The sequence below is a fragment of the Ursus americanus genome, chromosome 10 (assembly GCF_024610735.1).
Source record: "Ursus americanus isolate L20-20 chromosome 10, mUrsAme1.1.p, whole genome shotgun sequence".
Classification (NCBI taxonomy): Eukaryota; Metazoa; Chordata; class Mammalia; order Carnivora; family Ursidae; genus Ursus; species Ursus americanus.
The window spans coordinates 60,230,041-60,238,295 of NC_142136.1; positions in this window are offsets into that span (position 1 = coordinate 60,230,041).

Genomic DNA, 8,255 nt, shown 5'->3' on the forward strand with positions numbered 1-8,255 from the left:
AAACCACTTTCCACGCACCATGGGCTCCTGGTGTCTGATGTGCCTTCATTTTTTCCAGTTTAATTTTATAGCAGAATGTACTTGAAGAGAAGTGGACTTCATATGTTATATGATAATTTACCTTTGTTACAAAGGTATCAGAATCTTTGGTGGGATTTGAAATGAATTTTGATCTGACAATAATATTTTTATTGACTCTCAATAGTAACCTAAAAACCATGCCATAGTTTTCATAGGTTTGCATTAAAGTATAACTTTGTCTAAAACTCAGTGGTATTGATGTATGTTTATTGTTTAAAAAACAAGCCAGGAGAGGCTAAACATTGAGAATATTTAAAAGTTTTTCCTGTTTTGGGGGTATTTTGATGGCCATTTTATCCAACTGTCTCGTGGAGAAGCTAATATTGTTCTCCCCCACCCTTATCAGTGAAAGTTGTGCTATCTACCTCCTACGGTATTGAAGGAAATGGGGGTCAATAATTCAGCAAAACTGATATGCTCTTCATTTTTAGAAAAAGGTAGGAGTCTTTCCTTGACAGACAGTACGACTGTAGGGTCTGATCCTTCCATTATGCAACACATAGTTTCTGAGTTTCTGCTCTATGCAAGAGAATGCACTTTTTTTTTTTTCCTGAGAAAGACTGGGACCTCTTTGAAGGTGGGACCGTATTGTAACCCCAATACTGCCTATGGTGGCCTGCATACGATGACACTTCATAGATGTTGGTGGAATTGAGGTGAGCACTTGGCATTGGCCAGACTCTGTGTCAAGCTCTGGTTCCCACCCTTCTGATTTTCTGCAGAAGGCCAAGAAGAGAGCTAAAATCAGGCTGGGGACAGAACAGGAGCTGCTAACAGAGGAGCAGAGACATGAGCTTGAACCACAGCTAGCAAACCAGGAAAATAAAGTCAGTGTTTTCCTGCCTCAAGCATCTCACTTTCATCTCCCCAAAGTTGATTTGAGAACAGAGATGTTTCATTCATTCCTCAGGGTGCTCAGAGCCTCAGTTCCTAGATACTGTCGTATGCGCCTGGACGTTTGGAACAGAGTTCAGGAACAGGCCTGGAGGGGATGTGGTTTCACCTCCCTTGGTCCCTGCCCAGCTCTTGCATGGAGGAGAGTGGTTCGGGCAATGCCACCATCATCATAACACCTTCTTCTTTCTCTTGCTGCTAAAAAGGATCTCTTGGGAGAAGGCATCACTGTCCAAAGCAGTGTGGGCAGATACAGATGGAATATCAGACACTGATGCTTTAAGAATGGTTGGGGCTTACGAGGCGAGTTGTGTACTTTATTGCCAACAACATTAAAGAACCAGAGTTTACCTGCCCCACAGGGCACTTGGCTTTGGGAGTTCAGGGGTACATGTCTCCTGTTGAAACAATAGGGTCTATCTAAGTGGGAAGGTACTTTTCAGGGCCAGGCCTAGTTCTTGGGGGTGCTGTCATACTGAGGGGAACCTGACACTTTCATATTACCGATTCTGTTTTTAGTAGTTGTTTTTAGAGGCTGGTTATATTGCTAAGTATCATGAAACATATCCGCTAATGTAAAGATTGTGAATTAATCTGTATCCCCCTTTGGAGACTTAAAATGTTTGCTGATCACAGGGCCTGGCTGAAAAGTGTTTTTCAAATCTTAATTTTGGTTGATGCACATAACTATATTAGCACGTGGTGTGTTTTAAGACACACATAATTTATGCCACAAGCTTTTGTTGAGATATATATTCTTTTCTTTTCAAATATTAAGTACTTCCGCTTCTGTGAAAAAGGTCCGTTGGCTGTTCACCAAACCGATTTTCTCTTTTTCTCAGGTACACAGCTAGGCTACGTTTCTCAAAACAGGCCATCTGATTGAGTTCTAGACAAAAGAGTGTGGGAAGAAGTGAAGCGTGCCATTTCTAGCCCTGGTCCGCTGGTGATCCTCCATGCTCTTCCCCTTGCACCTTCTTGATGAAGGTGAACATGACCGGCATGGAAGCCAGTGGTCGAAGTCGCAGAGTCACAGGGTGGGAGGAGCCTGGCCCTGGAGTCCCTACTTTAAGGAGAGCGGCCCCCATCAGGGATATTCATTTTATTTTATTTTATTTTATTTTATTTTATTTTATTTTATTTTATTTTTAAAGCTTTTCTTTTTTCTTTAGTTTCTTTCTTCTTTTTCTTCTTCTCCTTCTTTTTTTTTTTTTTTAAAGATTTTATTTATTTATTTGTCAGAGAGAGAGAGCACAAGCAGGGGGAGCAGCAGGCAGAGGGAGAAGCAGGCTCCCCACTGAGCCAGGAGCCCGATGTGGGACTCGACCCCAGGACCCTGGGATCCTAACCTGAGCCAAAGGCAGATGCTTAACCGACTGAGCCACCCAGGCGTCCCAGGAATATTCATTTTAGACTTTACGTGTGCAAGAAGTAATCTGTCCTGTTTGAGTCATTATGTAGCTTTGGGCTTGTTATCATAGTAGTGGATGTTACCTTAACTAATCTAGTCCCTGAGAATCGTTAAGAAAAACGGTGAGCAGTGCTACAGAATGGGAAGATCATGCACTTCGGAGTACAATAGGATGAGGGTGGAGTCGTGGCTCTGGCACTTAATTGCTGGGTGGCTTCTAACAAGTTCCTTAACTTTTATGAGTCTCTGCTGAGACAGTGTCCCTGCAGACAAGCAATAAGACCTGAGTGGCTTGGTCTATACACCTTTCGGGCTGGTGTGAGAATATTCCCCCTTCATGGGCTCATTCCCTGGAGAAGCTGGTATGGACCAGATAGAAAAGGCTTAGGAAATTCCTCCCTCCCTCACCCCATCATGGCTGGTGGTTCAGTACCTAGCTAAAGGTCCCGGTTTGCAAGGGGGCCCAGAGCAGATGAAGGTGAAAGTCATTTCTATGACATGGTGAGAGTAGCTGAATCTGGCCTCACATTAGTGTTCCTCGGGGGTGAACATGCTAGGAATCATATTTGCAATTACCAGTGAACGAAAGTCGCACTTGGTCCTGCCCTGGAAAAGAGGTGAAATAATGTATTTTTCATAGAGAGATAAAGCATATATTTTTAGTAGAGAAAGGGAGGGCTTCACTAAATATGTTTTCCTGTGCACAGATCTGCTTGCAGCTGGAGAGCTGTGATCTGAGTATTACTGTCCTAGACTAAAGGAAGTAAGATTCCTAGCTGCAGACACAGCTTGCCCTCCCTGGGGGATGCCTGTTGAAGAGCCATTTTTGGCTTCTTCCTGTACTTACACTTGAGGGTGAGTGGTTCTCTCCGGGCTAGCAGGTGTGAAATGCTTTCTCTTTTCAAGTCCTTTGGGCATTTTCTTGGGTTGTGATGTTTCTAGAGGGCTCTATTAAGTGGCCCAGTTGGGGAAGGGAGAACTGAGGAGTGGGTAATCTGTTTTTTTCTATTGAGAAGAATGCAGCCAGCTCAGAGCACTGAAACTTTCAAATTTTAGACTCATTCAAGAATTTTTTTACAGTCACTCACTCAAACTTTAGACTCTACTGAAATCTGAGTAGATATTGACCTTTAGATAGTGGTTAAATTGCTGATGTCATGAAAAACATCCACTAGTGAAAAGATTGTGAAGGAATTTGTATCCCTTTTCAAATATTTATTTCCTGCTTGATACTAAGCCTGTCTTGATACTAAGCTAGACACACAAGGAGATAGCTTCATTGTCTCAGGACTGAATTATCCAGGCAATATTTCAAATGCTGACTTTGTTTGGCCAGCGCAGGCAGGCCCAATCAGAACTCTGCTTACATTAGTTTTCATGGGCATTTTACTTTGTAAAATAGATCCTGAAATAGAGTTCATCCTGTCTGCCTCTATCAGCTCATAACCTTGAGGAGAGAAGGATGGAAATTTAAATTCTTTTTTTAAAGATGTTAAAGAAGAATGAGAACACTTTTATTGAAAGACGACTATCTGTTGGGATAATGGGAATGTGTGTTGTATTATTTGGTATAGCCCATCTGGAATTTTTCAAGAACTCAGGTTATCTGGGCCAATGGGGAAATTGCACAGCATGGTGGAATGCTGCTGGATAGGATTCTGTCTGACTTTTTTAGTATGTAAATGGTTGTTGCCTCAAGAATGAGGTTGTGGTCAACTCTGCTTTTTCCCTCCAGCTCTCTTGGGTCTCCAGATTGTGGGGGCAAAATTGACTTAGCAGTTCAAAAATCTAGGACCAGGAGACGTTTCTGACCAATGAGACACCTTGTCACCACCCAAAGACCTACAGGACTGGACATTATTGTTGCCATGGTGTGCTAATGATGGCATTTGTCATAAAGAGGAATGCCAGCCTGCTGAGCAAGTACGAGGCCACCTTCAATGGTAGAGAATGGGCACAGGTGGCCAGGAATCCACCCTCAGTTTGCTTCTATCTTAGGCTTCCCTGTGCTCCCAAAGACTGAGGGAAACTATGGTGCATCTTTGTCTTGCCCAGTTCCTGTGTGTGTGGGCGTTCATACATGTGCACGTGTGCATGTATGTAACAACATTATGGTCAGGCTCAGATATTCAGGGAGTGGTATGAATGACAAATCCAAGTTCAATGGTTTGGGGCTTCATCACTTCAGCCAACCCTTGTCATTATTAGCTGTGTCGCTTCTTGTTTCTCTGTCTCATACACAAACACCCATACACACCCCCCTGGAGAAACATGGCAGCTCACCGAGTAGAAAGTGAAGCAGGTTATAGCCTGATGTTGCATCCTCCCTTGCACCCTATGAGGGGGCCTTGACTGACTCTACTTCTTCTCTGGGGGCAGCATGCAACATATAGTAATAGCTGGCTATTTCGGTGGGCCTGAAGAATTCCACGATAAGTAGTGTGCTTTCCTCTGTGATGCCTTCGTAGCTCTGCAGAGTCCTGGACAGGTATTTCTGGCCTGTGTGCTCAGAGAGCCTGGTAGCCACAGCTGCTCTAAGACAGGCCTGGAATAGGTTTCCTGACCCTTATCTGTCTTCTCTTGTCTACAGAGGCCGAAGAACAGAGAACGGCTTCTGGCTATCTGGTTTCTTTCAGGCCAAGGTGCTTTCCAAGCCTGTGTAACCAAGTAGAAATCCCGAAGGAGTGTCTGAACTCCAACTTTTGCTGTGCAGAAAAGGAGCCTGCCATACCACAAATGCCTTATCCACAGCCACCTTGACATTTTTCGCAGTGAACAATGAGTTCTGTAGCCTCATGACACACCTAATTTGTGTTGCATTTTGAATATTCTTGAAAATGTCCATATAATGAGAGGAAAACAATATGTGTCTAAGCAGAGTCCTGTCTCCACGTGCGAATCTGCTGGCAGAAGTCACATTAATGCTAATGAAATCTGAATGCGAAAGCCTGTCCTGCAGTGGGTGGATGGTCTCCTCTGTGCGGAAACACATTTTCTTCTCATTAGCGCCACCATCTTTATTAATATTAACGGTAATAATGAGAATTAGGGAGGCTGGTTTCTAGCAGAACCCAGAATTAGTGGGGAGGGGAGAGAGATGAATGGTTGAGAAGTTGAAGATTCCCTCTGATAGTGAGTGAACTGCATCCTTCTGGGACCCTCAGAAGAGTTATTTTGTTCTAAATGAGAGATACGGTGAATGACTGTCGCCTGGCAATTGTTACTGCTAATGGGGAACTTCTCCCAGCCAAAGCCCCAGTTCGAGAGAAAAATCTATCTTGCGATGGTTTTACAGCTGGTGTGTGTGCGTGTGCGTGTGCGATATGTGCGTGCATGTTTATTTACAGGGATCTGTAGTCAACAGTCAGCTTTAGGAGGATTAATTCGCTGTGAGGAGGTTGGCTGCAAGGGTCCATTGTTTCAGGCGTATCCATAAGCATTTCATAATTTCAATGTCTTAATGACTGTCTCACCCACCATATGAAATATTTTAAAGGGAAATACGGTGAGGGAAGTGGGGGCAGAGCCAGGGAAACTTTCTTTCAGAGCAGAAGAGAAATTTTCATGCTGTGGGAAAGTCAGTCAAAAGTGGTGGGCGATGTGTCTCCTACTGATTCCATTCCCCTTGGAAGTTTCTCTAATTTTTGCTGCTTATTCAAGCATTGAATGTCACTATGTCACATCCTCCTACTGTTCCCAGGGCTGTTTGTGACTGTCAGAGGGGTTGAGACACCTGTGTGTTGTCCCCAGGCAGGCGACTTGCAAGGGCAATATGGGGGTGGGGAGGCTAAGGCGAGGGCACAGTTCCTTGAGAATTGCTGGTTTTCTGTTTCTCCCAGCAATCCTGTGCCCTGGGGATTACGGCTGGGAGTAGGACTGACTGGGTGTAGGCAGCTGGGGGCCATGTTGCTTTATTTAGAGGATGTCCAACCAGCATTCACTGAGGCAAAGGCAAGTCAAGCACCTTGAGTCGAATCTCTCTGATTCCTTCTGGAGCCCCGTACCAGCACTGATGGCTCACACCATCCTTCCCCATTGGGGAGGTGCCGTGGAGGCCTCAGGACTGTGTGGTGCAGTGGCGAGCGCCCCAGCTTACGAGCTGGAAGACTCAGGTTTGGGCCCGTGTGCCAACAGCATCGTTGCCACGTCCGTGCTGTGACCTGCCAGCCGCCCTTGAAAAGCACTGGAGACACGTCAGAATACACTCAGTGGATGGTGTCCGGGGCAGGCAGGGGATGTGAAACCACATGACATCAGCAGCTCCTGGAGGAACTGGGGCCCCTGGTCCAAAGAAGAGATTTGGCGGAAGGTGTGACTCTCTGAAGAGCTGTCACGGGGAAGAGGAATTAGATTCTTCTGGTAAGGCCCTCGAGGTGCGGTCCGAGACCGCAGCGGAAGTCAGGGAGAAATACGTTTCAGTTGTCTATAAGGAAGATTTTTCTCGTAGTTGCAAATGGCTAAGGACACTTTACATCCCTGTTCCTGGGAATAATCCAACCAAATTCTGTGTGATGTCACGGAAACTTCGGTGTAGTGTGGCAGTGTATTAACACTATGAACATCTCGGCATGCCTTTGGGATAGAAGCAGACCTTTTTTGGCAACAGCAGAACATCGCTTCATACCTACTATTAAGCTTTCTTCTATTTTTGAACTAGGTACCAAGTAGATGCTTTCGGCCCATTTCCCCACCCCCTCCCTCAGTCTCCTCCCAGACCTGACCCACAGCTCTTCTCGGACCCATCTGGGGGACCCACCTACCTGTCACTTGTCTGTTTTGATTAGCCTAAAGATGGGGCCAAGCTGACAGAGGTCAGTGACAGATCTCTGGGGTGGAGCTGGGGTTAGAGCTGAAAAAATCGAAAGTATTTGCATCTTGATTTGTCTTTTAGAGTAGCTGATTTTCTGCCGTTCCCCAAAAGCCTCAATTACAATTTTATTCTCCACATGTCAAGATGTCCACGTGTCAGAATGGCCTCATCAAAATGTTCTCATGACTACCTGGACACACGCTAGTCAAGTATATTATACAAGGAACTCAAGCATCATAGGGGTGGTTGAACATGCTTATTTTAAAGATATTTTGTAATTGTAAGATTCTGGGCTCTAACTCGGTCATTCCCAGATGCAGTCCTTGGACCATGCTGGTCTAGGACAGAGTCTCGCCATCTGCGTTAAAATGCGGAAAGATCAGAACAATGGATTCAGGTTTCTCTAAGACTAAATTTATTCAATTTTAAGGACTTTATTCTGAGATAAGGGTCTTTATTTTCTTCTTGTGAATGTGTTGAAGTATTCTTCTTTTTTAGTTTTTAAATAATGGTGATAGTAGGTGGTATTTAAAAATGCCAACGGACAAAATAAATATGCTCGTGTCACTATTACATTTTTTTCTTCTACTTATATGTGAAGTCGCAAAGTCTGGGAACCCTGATTTAAGTCACCTAATCTTTGGAACATCATTTATTCCTTGGCAAAATGGGCAAAGACTCACCCGGGGTCCCCAGCAGCATTGTTGTTCAGTTTTCAAGGGCTGATGTTCTTTATAGACAAAAGTGCTATGTGCCCTGTGTGATATAAACGCCCTGAACACTGAGTGGACAGCCATGCCAGTGTTGGTGAAATGAGTCATCGCATGGAGGGATGGTGGAATAGAAGTAAGCTCCTCTTGCCCTATTTTTTCTTGATTAGCATTTCCTTCTCGGCTTCCAGTAGCACACATGAATGGCAGACAGGGAACTTTGCTGTGCCCTTTCAGAATCAGTATGACAAAGTTTCTGCTAAGGCAGCCAGAGGAAGACTGGTGTACCCAGGGAAGCCAACATGGGTCCTTCTGTGGAACAAGGAAGGGCAGGTGGGGGTGAACGTGG